Raw genomic sequence first — 17,097 nt, 5'->3', positions numbered from 1 at the left:
GGGTGCATGAGGAGAGGGGATTCAGAGCACCGCCTAAACAAGCTCCAGAGATGGGCATGAGCCATGGCTATCAGCACAGATATCAGCGCAGACACCAGAGACGGGCATGAAATGCTAAGGCTGCTGCTGCAGCCACCAAGAAGCCTGTGTGCAAGCACAGGTCACTATTCACACCTCCCGTCCTGGAAGCCTGTGCAGCCTGCCACTGCCAGGGTCCTGTTATCCAGGGACAACTTCTCCGGGAGAACACATGGCGTACCTCAAGGCTACTGCAACGTCATGCTGGCCTCTGCCGCCACAGGCTCGCCTCACATTCCGTACCCCTCCCTACCCTTGGCCTGAGTGAGCCAGAGCTCCCTAATCAGCTTCTCCTTTAACCCTGTCCTGTCTGGGCAGGGAACAGACACCCTCAGGCGACCTACATGCAGAGGCGGGGCCAAATCCAAAGGTGAGCCCCAGGAGCTGTGCAAACAAAGAAGAGAAAGGGAAATTTCTCCCAGCAGCCTCAGGAGCAGCAGATTAAATCTCCACGATCAACTTGATGTACCCTGCATCTCTGGAATACCTGAACAATGAATCATCCCAAAATTGAGGCAGTGGACGTTGGGAGCAACTGTAGACTTGGGGTTTGCTTTCTGCATCTAATTGGTTTCTGGTTTTATGTTTATCTTAGTTTAGTATTTAGAGCTTATTATCATTGGTAGATGTGTTTATTGATTTGGTTGCTCTCTTCCTTTTTTTTATATATATAGATATATTCTTTTTTCCTTATTCTCTTTTTTCTGACTGTATGTGTAGGCCTCTCTGTGTGATTTTGTCAGTATAGCTTTGCTTTTACCATTTGTCCTAGGATTCTGTCTGTCCTGCTTTTTGTTTTGTTTGTTTTGTTTGTTTTTTTGGTATACTTTTTGGCACTTGTTATCATTTGTGGATTTGTGTTTTGGTTTGGTTTCTCTCTTCTTTCTTTCTTTTTATATTACTTTTTACTTTTTTTATTTTTAATAATATTTTTTTAATTTTGATAACATTATTTTATTTCCTTTCTTCCTCTCTTTCTTCCTTCCTTCCTTCCTTTCTCTCCCTCTCTCTCTCTCTTTCTTTCTTTCTTTTTTCTCCCTTTTCTTCTGGGTCGTGTGGCTGTCAGGGTCTTGGTGCTCCGGCCAGGTGTCAGGCCTGAGCTTCTGAGGTGGGAGGGCCGAGTTCAGGACATTGGTCCACCAGAGACCTCCCAGCCCCAGGTAATATCAAACTGCAAAAGCTCTCCCAGAGATCTCCATCTAAACCCTAAGATCCATCTCCACTCAACGACCAGCAAGCTACAGTGCTGGATACTCTATGCCAAAAAACTAGCAAGACGGAAACACAACCCCACCCATTAGCAGAGAGGCTGCCTAAAATCATAAGTTCACAGACAGACCAAAACACATCACCGGATGCAGTACTGCCCACCAGAAGGACAAGATTCAACCTCATCCACCAGAACACAGGCACCACTCCCCTCCACCAGGAAGCCTACACAACCCACTGAACAAACCTTACCCATTGGGGGAAAACACCAAAAACAATGGGAACTACGAACCTACAGCCTGCAAAAAAGGAGACCTCAAACACAGTAAGTTAAGCAAAATGAGAAGAACAGAGAAATACACAGCAGATGAAGGAGCAAGGTAAAAACCCACTAGACCAAAGATGAAGAGGAAATAGGCAGTCTACCTGAAAAAGAATTCAGAGTAATGATAGTAAAGATGATCCAAAATCTTGGAAATAGAATGGAGAAAATACAAGAAACGTTTAACAGGGACCTAGAAGAACTAAAGAGCAAATAAACAAAGATGAACACACAATAAATGAAATTTAAAATTCTCTAGAAGGAATCAATAGCAGAATAACTGATGCAGAAAAAGGGATAAGAGACCTAGAAGATAAAATAGTGGAAATAACTACCGCAGAGGAAAATAAACAATAAAGAATGAAAAGAATTGAGGACAGTCTCAGAGACCTCTGGGACAACATAAAATGCACCAACATTCAAATTATAGGGGTCCCAGAAGAAGAAAAGAAAAAGAAAGGGACTGAGAAAATATTTGAAGACATTATAGTTGAAAACTTCCCTAATATGGGAAAGGAAATAGTCAACCAAGTCCAGGAAGCACAGAGAGTCCCATACAGGATAAATCCAAGGAGAAACAAGCCAAGACAAATATTAATCAAACTATCAAAAATTAAATACAAAGAAAAAATACTAAAAGCAGCAAGGGAAGAGCAACAAATGACATACACGGGAATCCCCATAAGGTTAACAGCTGATCTTTCAGCAGAAACTCTGCAAGCCAGAAGGGAGTGGCAGGACATATTTAAAGTGATGAAAGGGAAAAACCTACAACCAAGATTACTCTACCCAGCAAGGATCTCATTCAGCTTTGACAGAGAAATTAAAACATTTACAGACAAGCAAAAGCTAAGAGAATTTACTACCACCAAACCAGCTTTACAACAAATGCTAAAGGAACTTCTCTAGGCAGGAAACACAAGAGAAGGAAAAGACCTACAATAACAAACCCAAAACAATTGAGAAAATGGTCATAGGAACATACATATTGATAATTACCTTATATGTAAACAGATTAAATGCTCCAACCAAAAGGCATAGACCAGCTGAATGGATACAAAAACAAGACCTGTATATATGCTGTCTACAAGAGACCCACTTCAGACCTAGGGACACATACAGACCGAAAGTGAGGGGATGGAAAAAGATATTCCATGCAAATGGAAATCAAAAGAAAGCTGAAGTAACAATTCTCATAACAGACAAAATAGACTTTAAAATAAAAACGATTACAAGACAAAGAAGGACACTACATAATGATCAAGGGATCAAGCCAAGAAGAAGATATAACAATTGTAATTATTTATGCACCCAACATACAAGCACCTCAATACATAAGGCAAATGCTAACAGCCACAAAAGGGGAAATAGACAGTAACACAATCATAGTAGGGGACTTTAACACCTCACTTTCACCAATGGACAGATCATCCAAAATGAAAATAAATAAGGAAACATAAGCTTTAAATGACACATTAAAGAAGATGGACTTAATTGATATTTAAAGGACATTCCATCCAAAAACCATAGAATACACTTTCTTCTCAAGTGCTCACGGAACATTCTCCAGAATAGATCATATCTCGGGTCATAAATCAAGTATTGGTAAATTTAAGGAAATTGAAATCATATCAAGTATCTTTTCCGACCGCAGCGCTATGAGACTAGATATCAATTACAGGAAAAAGTCTGTAAAAAATACAAACACATGGAGGCTAAACATACACTACTAAATAAGCAAGTGATCACTGAAGAAATCTAAAAGGAAATCAAAAATTACCTAGAAACAAATGACAATGAAAACACAACAATCCATAACCTATGGGATGCAGCAAAAGCAGTTCTAAAAGGGAAGTTTATAGTAACACCATCCTACCTCAACAAACAAGAAAAATCTCAAATAAACAACCTAAAGCAATTAGAGAAAGAAGAACAAAAAAAACCCAAAAGTTAGCAGAAGGAAAGAAATAATAAAGATCAGATAAGAAATAAATGAAAAAGAAACGAAGGAAACAATGCAAAGATCAATAAAACTAAGGGCTGGTTCTTTGAGAAGATAAATAAAATTGATAAAACATTAGCCAGACTCATCAAGAAAAAAAGGGAGAAGAGTCAAATCAATAGAACTAGAGGGCTTCCCTGGTGGCGCAGGGGATGAGAGTCTGCCTGCCAATGCAGGGGACACGGGTTTGAGCCCTGGTCTGGGAAGATCCCACATGCCGCGGAGCGACTAGGCCCGTGCGCCACAACTACTGAGCCTGCGCATCTGGAGCTTGTGCTCCGCAACAAGAGAGGTCACGATAGTGAGAGGCCCGCGCACCATGATGAAGAGTGGCCCCCGCTTGCCACAACTAGAGGAAGCCCTCACACAGAAACGAAGACCCAACACAGCCAAAAATAAATAAATAAAAAATCCTTCCCTCTACTTTAAAAAAAAAAAAAAAAATAGAACTAGAAATGAAAAATGAGAAGTAACAACTGACACTGCAGAAATACAAAGGATCATGAGAGATTACTACAAGCAACTCTATGCCAAGAAAACGGACAACCTGGAAGAAGTGGACAAATTCTTAGAAAAGCACAACCTTCCAAGACTGAATGAGGAAGAAATAGGAAATATAAACAGACCAATCACAAGCACTGAAATTGAAACTGTGATTAAAAATCCTCCAACAAACAAAAGCCCAGGACCAGATGGCTTCACAGGAGAATTCTATCAAACATTTAGAGAAGAGCTAACACCTATCCTTCTCAAACTCTTCCAAAATATTGCAGAGGGAGGAACACTCCCAAACTCATTCTACGAGGCTGCCATCACCCTGACACCAAAACCAGACAAAGACGTCACAAATAAAGAAAACTACAGGCCAATATCACTGATGAATATAGATGCAAAAATCCTCAACAAAATACTAGGAAACATAATCCAACAGCACATTAAAAGGATCATACACCATGATCAAGTGGGGTATATCCCAGGAATGCAAGGATTCTTCAATATATGCAAATCAATGTGATAATCCATATTAACAAATTGAAGGAGAAAGACTATATTTTCATCTCAATAGATGCAGAAAGAGCTTTTGAGAAAATTCAACACCCATTTATGATAAAACTCTCCAGAAAGTAGGCACAGAGGGAACCTACCTCAACATAATAAAGGCCATATATGACAAACCCACAGCCAACATCATTCTCAATGGTGAAAAACTGAAACCATTGCCACTAAGATCAGGAAGAAGACAAGGCTGTCCACTCTCACTACTATTATTCAACATAGTTTTGGAAGTTTTAGCCACAGCAATCAGAGAAGAAAAAGAAATAAAAAGAATCCAAATCGGAAAAGAAGAAGTAAAACTATCACTGTTTGCAGATGACATGATAATATACATAGAGAATCCTAAAGATGCTACCAGAAAACTACTGGAGTTAATCAATGAATTTGGTAAAGTAGCAGGATACAATATTAATGCACAGAAATCTCTTGCATTCCTATACACTAATGATGAAAAATCTGAAAGAGAAATTAAGGAAACACTTCCATTTACCATTGCAGCAAATAGAATAAAATACCTAGGAATAAACTTATCTAAGGAGACAAAAGACCTGTATGCAGAAAACTATAAGACACTGATGAAAGAAATTAAAGATGATACAAACAGATGGAGAGATATATCATGTTCTTGGATTAGAAGAATCAACATTGTGAAAATGACTGTACTACCCAAAGCAATCTACAGATTCAATGCAATCCCCATCAAACTACCAATGGCATTTTTCACAGAACTAGATCAAAAAAATTCACAATTTGCATGGAAACACAAAAGATCCCGAATAGCCAAAGCAAACTTGAGAAAGAAATACGGAGCTTGAGGAATCAGGCTCCCTGACTTCAGACTATATAGAAAGCTACAGTAATCAAGACAGTATGGTACTGGCACAAAAACAGAAATATAGATCAATGGAACAGGATAGAAAGCCCAGAGATAAACCCACGCACATATAGTCACCTTATCTTTGAAAAAGGAGACAAGAATATACAATGGAGAAAAGACAACCTCTTCAATAAGTGGTACTGGGAAAACTGGACAGCTACATGTAAAAGAATGAAATTAGAATACTCCGTAACACCATACACAAAAATAAACTCAATGGATTAAAGACCTAAATGTAAGGCCAGACACTATCAAATTCTTAGAGGAAAACATAGGCAAAACACTCTGTGACATAAATCACAGCAAGATCCTTTTTGACCCACTTCCTAGAGAAATGGAAATAAAAACAAAAACAAACAAATGGGATCTAATGAAACTTAAAAGCTTTTGCACAGCAAAGGAAACCATAAACAAGATGAAAAGACAACCCTCAGAATGGGAGAAAATATTTGCCAATGAAGCAATTGACAAAGGATTAATCTCCAAAATATACAAGCAGCTCATGCAGGTCAACATCAAAAAAACAAGCAACCCAATCCAAAAATGGGCAGAAGACCTAAATAGACATTTCTCCAAAGAAGATATACAGGTAGCCAACAAACACATGAAAGGACGTTCAACATCACTAATCATTAGAGAAATGCAAATCAAAACTACAATGAGGTATCACCTCACACCGGTCAGAATGGCCATCATCAAAAAAATCTACAAACAATAAATGCTGGAGAGGGTGTGGAGAAAAGGGAACCCTCTTGCACTGTTGGTGGGAATGTAAATTGATACAGCCACTATGGAGAACAGTATGGAAGTTCCTTAAAAAACTAAAAATAGAACTACCATACGACCCAGCAATCCCACTACTGGGCATATACTCTGAGAAAACCATAATTCCAAAAGAGTCATGCACCTTAATGCTCATTGCAGCACTATTTACCATCGCCAGGTCATGGAAGCAACCTATATGCCCATCGACAGATGAATGGATAAAGAAGATGTGGCACATATATACAACGGAATATTATTCAGCCATAAAAAGAAACAAAATTGAGTTATTTGTAGTGAGGTGGATGTACCTAGAGACTGTCATGGAGAGTGAAGTAAGTCAGAAAGAGAAAAACAAATACCATATGCTAACACACATATATGAAATCTTAAAAAAAAAAAAAAGGTTCTGAAGAACCTAGGGGCAGGATAGGAATAAAGACGCAGACATAGAAAATGGACTTGAGGTCACGGGGAGGGGGAAGGTTAAGTGAGAGCGTGGCATGGACATATATACCCTACCAATTACAAAGTAGATAGCTAGTGGGAAGCAGCTGCATAGCACAGGGAGATCAACTCGGTGCTTTGTGTCCACTTAGAGGGGTGGGATAGGGAGGGTGGGAGGGAGATGCAAGAGGGAGGAGATATGGGGATATATGTATATGTATAGCTGATTCACTTTGTTATACAGCAGAAACTAACACACCATTGTAAAGCAATTATACTCCAATAAAGATGTTAAAAAATATATATATTTCCAGAAAAAAATAAAAAAGCAAAGGGGGAGAGAGAAAGAGAGGAAGGAAGGAAGGAAGGAAGGGAGGGAGGGAGGGAGGGAGGAAGGGAGGAAGGAAGGTAGGGAGGAAGGGAGGAAAGAAAAGAAAGAAAGAAAAAGAAAATGGGAAGGGGCAAACTGCACTTTTTTGTTGTTTTGACTTTTTATTTGGGAAATTCCAAGCTTATGTTAGAAAGAGTAGTGTAATAAATCCACATACCTAAATTCCACTTCAACAATTATCAACACATAAACAATCTTGATTCATCCCTTTTCTCTCTCACTCCCATGTCCCACTCTCCTACCAGATTACTTTGAAGCAAATCCCAGATACCGCACCATTTTATCAGTAAAGATTTAAGTATATTTCTTTAAAAGATGAAGACTCGTTTTTTTTTACTTACTGTGATATCTATTTTTATATTTATGTAACAAAATATCCTAAGTGCTTTACAAATACCAACTCATTTAATCTTCAAAATGATCCTAGAAGGTAGTTACTATTATTCTTATTTCACAGATGAGGACACTAAAGCCCAGAAGGTTAAGCAACTTGACCAAGACTGGCCACCTAGTAAGTGGCAAGACAGGATTTAAATCCAGTGTTCAGGTTCAGATCAATGCTCTTAAACACCACACAACACTATACTGCCAGTAAATACTTGGTTTACTCCTTCAGAGTCCAGCCATAACTTACACAAGAGTCATTTTTACATCCTATGTTCCAACTTGTCTTCAAAAAGAGACACTGTTAGTCCTTCAGCCAAGCAGGAAAAGGTACAAGTGCATGCTTATTCCAATGGAATAACACTGCTTTTTTTAGTAGCTTTAGTACATACAATTTAGAAAAAGCAATCATGAACTCTAGAAATTGCTGAATAAATGCAAGAGTAGCAAGTCATCCAGGCTCACTAATTATATATGTGCATTTGACAAGTAATGAACTATTTGAGTAGCATATTTTGATGCTAAAAGCATGGAGTTCTTAAATTATTTTTGAAAATCCTCTATTATCTATTATACCACTGTATACCTTCTCATTGCAACATCGAAACGTAAGAACTATCACAGACACCACTGAAACATTAAATTATTTTGACTTGTACAAATTCCACAATTAATTTAATTTTAAGGAACTTTTAATTATAAAAACTGATGGTTTCCCCAATTCTTTCAAACAATTAAGAGATTAATCAAATTCACTTAATTACTAAAATATGCTTATGTGTATATATACATATCTATACACGATATATACACATATATTTATGGCATCTAAGTTTATACCTGCATATCTAGATATATGAAAAATACATATGTTTGCATATATGTGTATGGATGTGACATATAATTTTAAAATATAATAGAAAAACTGACATCTGATTAGGAATTGAAAAAACTGAGTTCACATTACATTAAGTTTTCAAATGAGTTCCAGAAAAAGAACTGCCTACCATAAAGTACTAAATAATGTACTTTAATAGCTACTTTAGCTGCGGTAAGAGGCCTTCTCACATTTCTTTCCTGTAGTCAAGTGACATTCAGGAGAAAAACAGAAACATTCTTACTTTTGAAAACACAGTAATAATGTCGTATAAGGAGAGGTTTAACATAAACGTGCCTCTGGTTTGGATTAGAGCAAAATCCTTTAGGAAGTAAAGGAAACAGCTCCTAAAGGAAAGATTTAATAATACTATTAGGAATGCTTATTTTATTGTCATTGAAGGAAAGATAAAAGAATTTTTTTTTTTTTTACTTTCTGGAGAAAGGAAAAGAAAAAGTATGTAACTTTTCACAGGTTTTAAGCCTAATAGTTAAGAACATCAGGCATTTCCACAGCTTCTAGAGAGTAACAGCTGTTCTTTAGAACAAAGGGGCTGAATACTTCTTCAAGAGATGTCGGCTTCTCACTCCCAAAACTACCTATTCTTTGCTTGGGACCAATCTCTCCCAACTTAAATAAGTTATTTTGTTATTTGCAATACCAATTCTCGACTCTGGAGACACAATTAATGCTGTCATCTCCAAGTCTTCGTCTCTTCCCCCTGAACAGTACTGATCCTCTGTACCACGCTTTACCTTTACTTAGGTCCATAGTCCTAACCATCCCATAACATACCATATAATTTACTTATTTATTATGCCAGTTGCTTATCCATCTCTGCAGTTAGAATGTGAGTTCCTAGAGAACAGTAATCTTTGATTCCTTCACTGGCTTTGTTCTCTAGTTCTTAAAATACTGCCTGACACATAGTAGGTGTTCAACAAATATCTGTTGAGTTTGGGATTTTAAATAACTTTTTAATAATAGTAATATTCTATAGCAAACATTTATGGAAATGGAGAACCTATCACAGGCCAGGCACCAAGCTGTGCCCTTCATACCCATTAAAGAAACTCATAACAGGCTGGGGAAATACATACCATTTTACTTATGAGAAATGTTTCACCTACAGAGATTAAGTAACTTCACAGCAAGTGAAGCTCATTCAAGATCTCCTCATCTTGAAGTATGATTCAACTTGATTCCTTAAAGGACTACACCATTATATCTTTAAATATCCAAATACATCCAATAAGTACAACAATAAAACGTGAGTCAACAAAGTTTATCAAGTGTCTTCACAAATTATGGCAAACACAAGACTCAGACTCTAAAAGTAATTATACAACTATTTTGCTCCTTCTTGCTATGATTATATTCCTCCCTCAATCTTAATAACAGCAGCAGCAGAATTTCTGTAACACTTTCCAGTTTATAACATGCTTTACAAATATTATCAAATTTATCTAAACTATTAAAAAATATATCTATAATTCTTACTCGTCAACTGACTCCAAAGTGAGAAAGAACATCTTGTCCAAATTAGACCTGAATGAGACATGAATATTCATAAAGAGACCTCCTGAGTGGCAATTTCTATAAAATTCCGGAGCAGATATTAGTTTTCCAAATTTTCTCTTATCTGAAGAAAGAGACTAGGATAAAAACAACATGGTTCTACAAACTGAGACAGAGTACAACTGGGGCCTGCTCAGCATGCCAAGATTGGTGGAGGCTAGGCTGTCCTCCTACTGTCCCAATTATTAACATCTTGACTTCACTTTTCCTAGGAAATGCTAATAGGAAAATAAACCGAAAAAGTTCCCAACTAAGAATAATCCCTTCATTCCTACATAAATTATTTTGACAATATCTAAGTTCCAATATTCACTGAGTGGCTACTCTGTCCTCAGCACTATGGGAGATCCAGTGAAGTATAAGGCATAGTTTCTATCCTCAAAAAACAGCTGGGAAGATCAAGATACAAAGATGTAAAGACAAACAGTAAAAAAGTTAACTGCAAAAAGAAAAAAAAGTAGAAACTGGGGGATACTTTATCACCTCAAGAAATACTTGGCATTTGGTAATTCATTGCAAAGTCTGTATAAGTAATATGACTTGAAAGGTCATGTCAAATTCAACTTTCTGTTACAAAGTAGTACACTCCTAAAATCCTATTAAAATTACACTTATTCCTTAAGACCTAACTCAAATGTGACAGTCTCTGTCATTTCCCCTGACCTTCCCTCAATCCTCTACAAGGCTTTATCATTTCTCAAATTCTCCACACACTCCGTGTCACACTGACTTTCCTGATGGGCTATTAGCCAGCCATGTGAGAGCAGAAGCCATAGCCCAGACTTGTATGGTACCTAGCTTAGCAAATGTTGGCTAAATTCAATGGAATAAAGAATTTACTACTTCTAAAATCCACAGAATCTATCTTTCTGGAGAAAACATTTAATTAATACATGACCTCTGACTTACTAGAGGATTACAGTTTAAACGTTCTCTTCGGCAGATAAAAACAAGCAAAACAACAACAACCAAATATTTAAACAAAAAAGGGAAATTAGGACATATAAGTTACATAGTCACTGATACTACACTAGGGCACTGGTTGTCAAGGGAGTGCAATTTGGAAATTCATGAAGATGTTTCACAGTGACTGCAGAACCAGGAATGTTAACCATCCTGAATTTTGGGGAGAGTTCTGTACACTGAACAACTACCCGGCATCCTGCATAATTTTCTAATCTTTTGCTACACATCCATGTAGGTGAAGTTATCTGAGCTGAAGCCTAATTCTGTTTTACATATAAACAAGAATTTAGGTAACGCATGGAATTTTCTCAGAATAAAACTAGCATGTAAATTGAGAGAAGATTGTATTATACTTTGTTTTTTGGAAATTTATGAAAAATTGTTCAGCATTTGATAAAATCAGATCCCTAACAGCAATGTATCTGTCTGTTCTTGTGACTCTAGGCATTGAGCACAAAGTGGTGAGCACATACATGATTGTGTACTGTATCACTCCATTTCTAAACAATGGACACTGGTTCTTCCCTGACCTCCCTCCACCCCAAATAGCCCTCTCTGCCCCACTACTTATGACAATATCCGGTGCAAACTTTTGACTTTTAGCATATAATTTTGAGTGCAGCTACCATTCTTTATCTCTTTTTGATGCATATTCTGTTCTGCAAAATAATTGGCATATAGCAAGTGTTCAACAGAAATCATTTTGCTGAAGATCAATTCTTCACTTCTCATTTCAGGCAACTAGCACCAACCTTCTGCAGAACAGTGAACAATGCATGAGAGACTTCAAAAGTTTACAAGTCCCAAATGAGTAAAAGACTCCCTGATCATCAGCTAGTTCACAATGAAAGTATAAATACATTATTTTTCAACTGGTCTCACCTAATATTTATTTTCAGTCATGTCTTCTTAATAATGAGGATATAGTAAGAGTCCATAAAAATTATATGTGTCACCAATTTTACTTTAAACCAGTAAGGAATACAAGGGGCAATTCATTTCAAACAGATATTATTATTTAATATTTTCATAATAATGGAAAACATAATAATAGCAAATGTAAAAGTATTGAAATAGGTCCTAAAGCAAGCCATCAGAACCCTGACTGCAAGGTTAGTTCTTCAATGCATATTTATATCTTCCTAGGCACTACATCTGCACTTCCAGTAGCTCCCACCAATGGTGCCTAATTACGGCTTTATGATCCAAATGACTAGTGAAGGAAGCTGAATATCAGATATGAGCTGCTGCAACTAAAATTATAGGACACGTCAGAACTTCCCATATTAAAAAATTAACTTGAATTTAGCAGATAAAAACTACTATATATAAAATAGATAAACAACAAGGTCCTACTATATAGCACAGGGAACTGTAATGTCCTGTAATAAACCATAATGGAAAAGAATATGAAAAAGAATACATATACACATGTATAACAATCACTTTGCTATACATCAGAAACTAACACAACATTGTAAATCAACTATATTTCAATTAAAAAAAATTAACTGGAGTCCATGTAAAAGTTACCAATTCCCACCTTTAACAAGCTGAAGGTTAAATTAAACTGAAAGTAATTGGTAATAAGTTGATTTCTGTCTTGAGGTAGCATGAAACATTTATCACCTATAAGCATTAGTTTTAATTTCTCAAACAATAAAAATAAGGTACAGCAGTAAAATATTTTAGTGATAATAACCCAGCATCATATCTCAGTGAGAACTAATGATTATCAGTCATGACATGAATCCATTTATAATTAAGTAAATGGAAAAAGAGAAAATAAACAACCAGAAAATTTCAGGTCAAGAGCTTAAGTTTCTTTGTGGATATGGGTACAGGAAAAACGTGGTTAGTATAAACTAGAGAAGAGGAATTCTAGAATGAAGCAGCAGAATTCAACAGTTAACTACATATGACAGATATAACTACCTGCCTTCCCTTATGAGGAAATGCCTCTGAAGAAACAAACTCGGGCAAGAGTGAAAATCACACACTGTAGATCTTGGGAAACTTGAACTCTGCTAAGATCCTACGTGGCCAAGCAGTGAGTAAGCAGATGACAGTTCCTTGGGCATGTGGAGGATAGTACCAGATGGGGGAGTGCAAAGGAAATAGCACTTGGGCTATGTGCCAGGTGTTTTCACATACCTTAATTCAGAGGGGAAAGCAATAGCTTGTGCCCAAAAGCATTCATTCACAAAATGGTTTTCTCCAAAAGACCAAACATATGATGTTCAAATACACATCCTTAAAAAAAGCACATGCAAGAATAATTAGCCCCTGCAACTGTAGTCTGATAAATTATATAAAGGACACCAAGAAGCTTCTTTTCTTTCTTCTCATATGGCAATTGCTCTATCAATGAAAGAGAGAAAACAAAAAATTATGTTTTTCAATAGACAGAGGCTACTCCTTGCTTCATAAAGCAAGCCTGAGTTGCCAAGAAGCACTGACTTAGAAGAGAGCTAATTCTCCAGAAGAGAGCTAATTCTCCTTTCTTTCTGCCTGAAGAATTGCCTAAGTTGTGACATCTCTAACTCAGTTATGCATGTCTATGAAGATGCCATTAAATAGGTGGATTTGAGTATTTCAAATAGATCTGGCAAGAAGCCATTTTTTGCTCAAAATTTTCCACTCGTTCACGCAATGCGCAGACTACAGTGTCAGGGTTGAAAACAGGAAAAATCACTTGGCTTGGCACCAAGTTCTTCAGGGCGTTTCAGTTTCTGCCCCTTGGCCTGGGCAGACCAGAGAGAAGACGGACGCCTGGCATGCCACGAGCTGTGCTCAGGATGCCACTTGACACTCTCACCATGGAGGGTGGGTCCCAGGTCGTGAACCAAAGAATTCTAAAACTGATCAGCTCTAAAAGATCCTGTCTCTTAGAAAATAACACTATTCTTATTCAATCAAGAAGTACTTTTTACAGAAACGCTTCACCACGAACACTCTTTAACAGTATAGGGGATGATATTGGGTGGAAAAACACAATCATCGGTCATGCACTGAAGAGTAATTCATGAGTTGGACCCAATGTGAAGAAGTTTGGGGAATAATTAACCAATTTATTTTATTAACATCTTACAACTTAAGTGTACATAAGAATGGCATATGATAAAAATCTATTTCTAAAGTCTGAGAGCTTTTCCAATAACTATAAAATATAAGAAAGCATGTATTTAAATGGCAGTGGATTTTTTTTCTTTCTTAGCTTATATAAAATAATGATGCATCTTAAAATTGTGGCATCTTTGATAGATAAGATATGGTAAATATATAAACATGCGATATATGATCAAAGGTACCACTGAAGTAGAACCCACAAATGCCAAATACTGGGATGATAAGAATTCCTTTCAACACTCAAGCATGTAAATTTGGGGCCTGTTAATAATTTCCAAAGTGGATTATAAATATGAAGTATACATTATTCCAAGAAGAAGTTCGGTTTAAATAAAAGTAAATTCAAAGGAAATGCAGAAAAAATATAATACGACAAGGATACGAAAAATACTTTGGGTGCATTTAACCTTAGTTTAAGATTAATATATGAAAGTGAGACCATGTGCCCAGCGTCCCTCCATGGCATGTTACTTGAGTATCTATTAGCAGAAGAATCATGGACTAGATGAACCATGGATGTGACCTATTATAGCCTAGCACAGATGTGACTTCTATATTCCAAATATTTGAGGTTCAAAGTATGAACAGCCATATTAAAATATAGGTTTTTTAGGGGACTTCCCTGGCGGTCCAGTGGTTAGGACCCCTTGCTTGCACTGCAGGGGGCACGGGTTCCACCCCTGGTCAGGGAACTAAGATCTCGCATGCCGTGCAGTGCTGCCAAAAAAATTTTTTACATAAAAAATAAAATAAAATAAATGTTTAAAAAATAAAATAAAATATAGGGGTTTTTTTAATGAAATAAAGTAATCATGGTAGGGGCAGGGAGAGGGGTATTCTTCAATTACTTAACCAGTAACCATTTCCACAGCAAACTAATCAGAGTTATATCAAATTTCAAAAGCCATCACATCTCATGTGAATACAAGTTTGCTTCAAATCTGTTCCAAGCCTGATCTTCAGCTCATTTGTCCTTTGGGGAGGCCTGCCCTGAAAGTCTGACTCCTATCCCTGCCCAAACCATTTCAGGCTCTTCTCCACATGCTGTGTAGATTTCCTGCTGACTTCAAAGGCTGCGCTCCATGTGTGGTTACACACATAGCGGAAAACTTTTTAAATGTTTGGGCTTTATTAGAACTTACACGCACCAAAGCTTTTAAGATAAGGCCTAAAAGCAACTTTTCAAACCAGACCCCTAAAATACATTCTGTGAGTGTTTTGACAGACAATGATACCTACTTCTTAGGATCTATGTAACATCTCAGTCAATTGACCATGTATGCAGCCCTGAAAATAGTTACTGAACACTTACTGTGTGAAAGTTATAATATGGCATGCATAGGGACCTAAGGATGCAGGTAATGTGATTCATAGGAGCTTATAATGGGGCATATAAAATAATAATTGGAATATCCATAAGGCCTATTTAAAATATATAAGTGAGAGATACAGGGTACGAATTAGTGGTTACCAGTGCAGGGGCAGGAGGGGGCGAGGCGGGCAACAGGGGTAGGGAAGTGAGAGGAACAAACTATTGGGTATAAGATAGGTTCAAGGATCTATTATACAACACAGGGAATACAGCCAATATTTTGTAATAACTATAAATGGAAAGTAATCTTTAAAAACTGTAGAAAAATTTTAAAAAGAAAATGAAAATGAAAAATAAAAAATGTAAGTAAGGTCTTTAAAAAAACATGAAAGAAAGTAAAATCAATTTAAGCTAGGAAATTAGAAAGGCTTCATAGAGGAAACAGTATGTAAACTTCAATTTACTAATTCCTCTGAATACAGTTGTGAGATCTGTGAGGGAAAGGGTAACCATTCTCATCTCTGAATCCACAATAGCTAGCACAATCCTTTGTTTATGGCAAAGACTCAGGAAAGCTTTTATAAATTGAATTAAAATGGGAGGAATAGGAAGAGCAAAAGCACTCTCGATTGAGGAAACAGTATGGGTAATGACACAAGGGAAAGAAATTTGCACAAGGAATGTTCCAGAGAATGGTACCTACAGTGTGTGAGAGGAATGGAAGATTATACTGGAAAGTAGTTGGTGACCAGATCATGGAAAGCTTTAAATGTCATGCCAAGGAGTTAGGATTTTATTATGTTGGAAAAAAGGAGCTGATGATGATTAGAGTTGTGCTTTAAGAGAACTCTGGCAAGAGTATTTACGATGATATAGACAGGGGTTGACACTGGAAGAACTGAGGCTATTAAACAAGCTATTGTAACAGAGCAGGCAAGAGGAAAATAAGTTCGGAACTGAGACAACAGCAACAGAAGTGGAAAAGCACCGAGAGAGTACAAAGGCACCCTGAAGTAGAAACCCCACATTTCGTTGGTGTGGGGAGTGGAGAGTTTAAGAAAATATGAAAGATTTAAGGCTTGTTGATTAAGAGAAGAGAAGTCCATTAATACACATAAGAAATGAGCTATCCGGGGAAGATGATGAATCTATTAGTGAAAGTATGAGCATTTAAGTTGAAATTTCAGCATGCATCCACAATATGGGAATGGGATCCAGGCTCAAGATTCCAAAGTCACCTGCCAAGCTGAACCCTGATAATGAATGAGATCACAGAGGGAGGAAGCTACTACAGGTTGTTATAAAATATGAGAAATTGCTCTTGCCTTAGCTCTAGAGGAAACTCTGTGAATATGAATGTTTCTTCCTCCTTTCTGGTAATAAAACTAAGTGATCATATTTCGCTTTTGCCCCTGACTACCAGGCTGTTTACATGCGTTCAAGTCCACTATTATGATAATTTTTATGTTTGAAAATTTTCTATTCTCCATTCTTTGGTCTTACCGTAGTTACTTTTTTTTTGTCCTGCTTCTTCACTTCTAATCTTTATTGTTTCATTTTATGTGTCCAATATCTCTATAAATATTTGTTGAAATAAACGAATGAATATAGGAAGCCACCTCAAATCCTCTGTGGAAAAACAGGATATAAATAAATCTAAATTTAAAATGGTTTTAGATATTAGAGGAGGAGGAGAGAAGATGGCGG

General features: G+C 36.9%; 1 protein-coding gene across 9 annotated transcripts in view; it reads right to left on the bottom strand.

The window, feature by feature from the left end:
- Positions 1–17,097, bottom strand: part of DNM3 (dynamin 3) — a 576,309-nt gene that overhangs the window by 533,355 nt on the left and 25,857 nt on the right. The gene's annotated exons all lie outside the window — the stretch shown is intronic.

This window comes from Balaenoptera ricei, chromosome 1 (assembly GCF_028023285.1).
Source record: "Balaenoptera ricei isolate mBalRic1 chromosome 1, mBalRic1.hap2, whole genome shotgun sequence".
NCBI classification, from domain to species: domain Eukaryota; kingdom Metazoa; phylum Chordata; class Mammalia; order Artiodactyla; family Balaenopteridae; genus Balaenoptera; species Balaenoptera ricei.
Note: the sequence above shows the minus strand (reverse complement) of the source record. Positions and strands in the feature narration are given on the sequence as shown.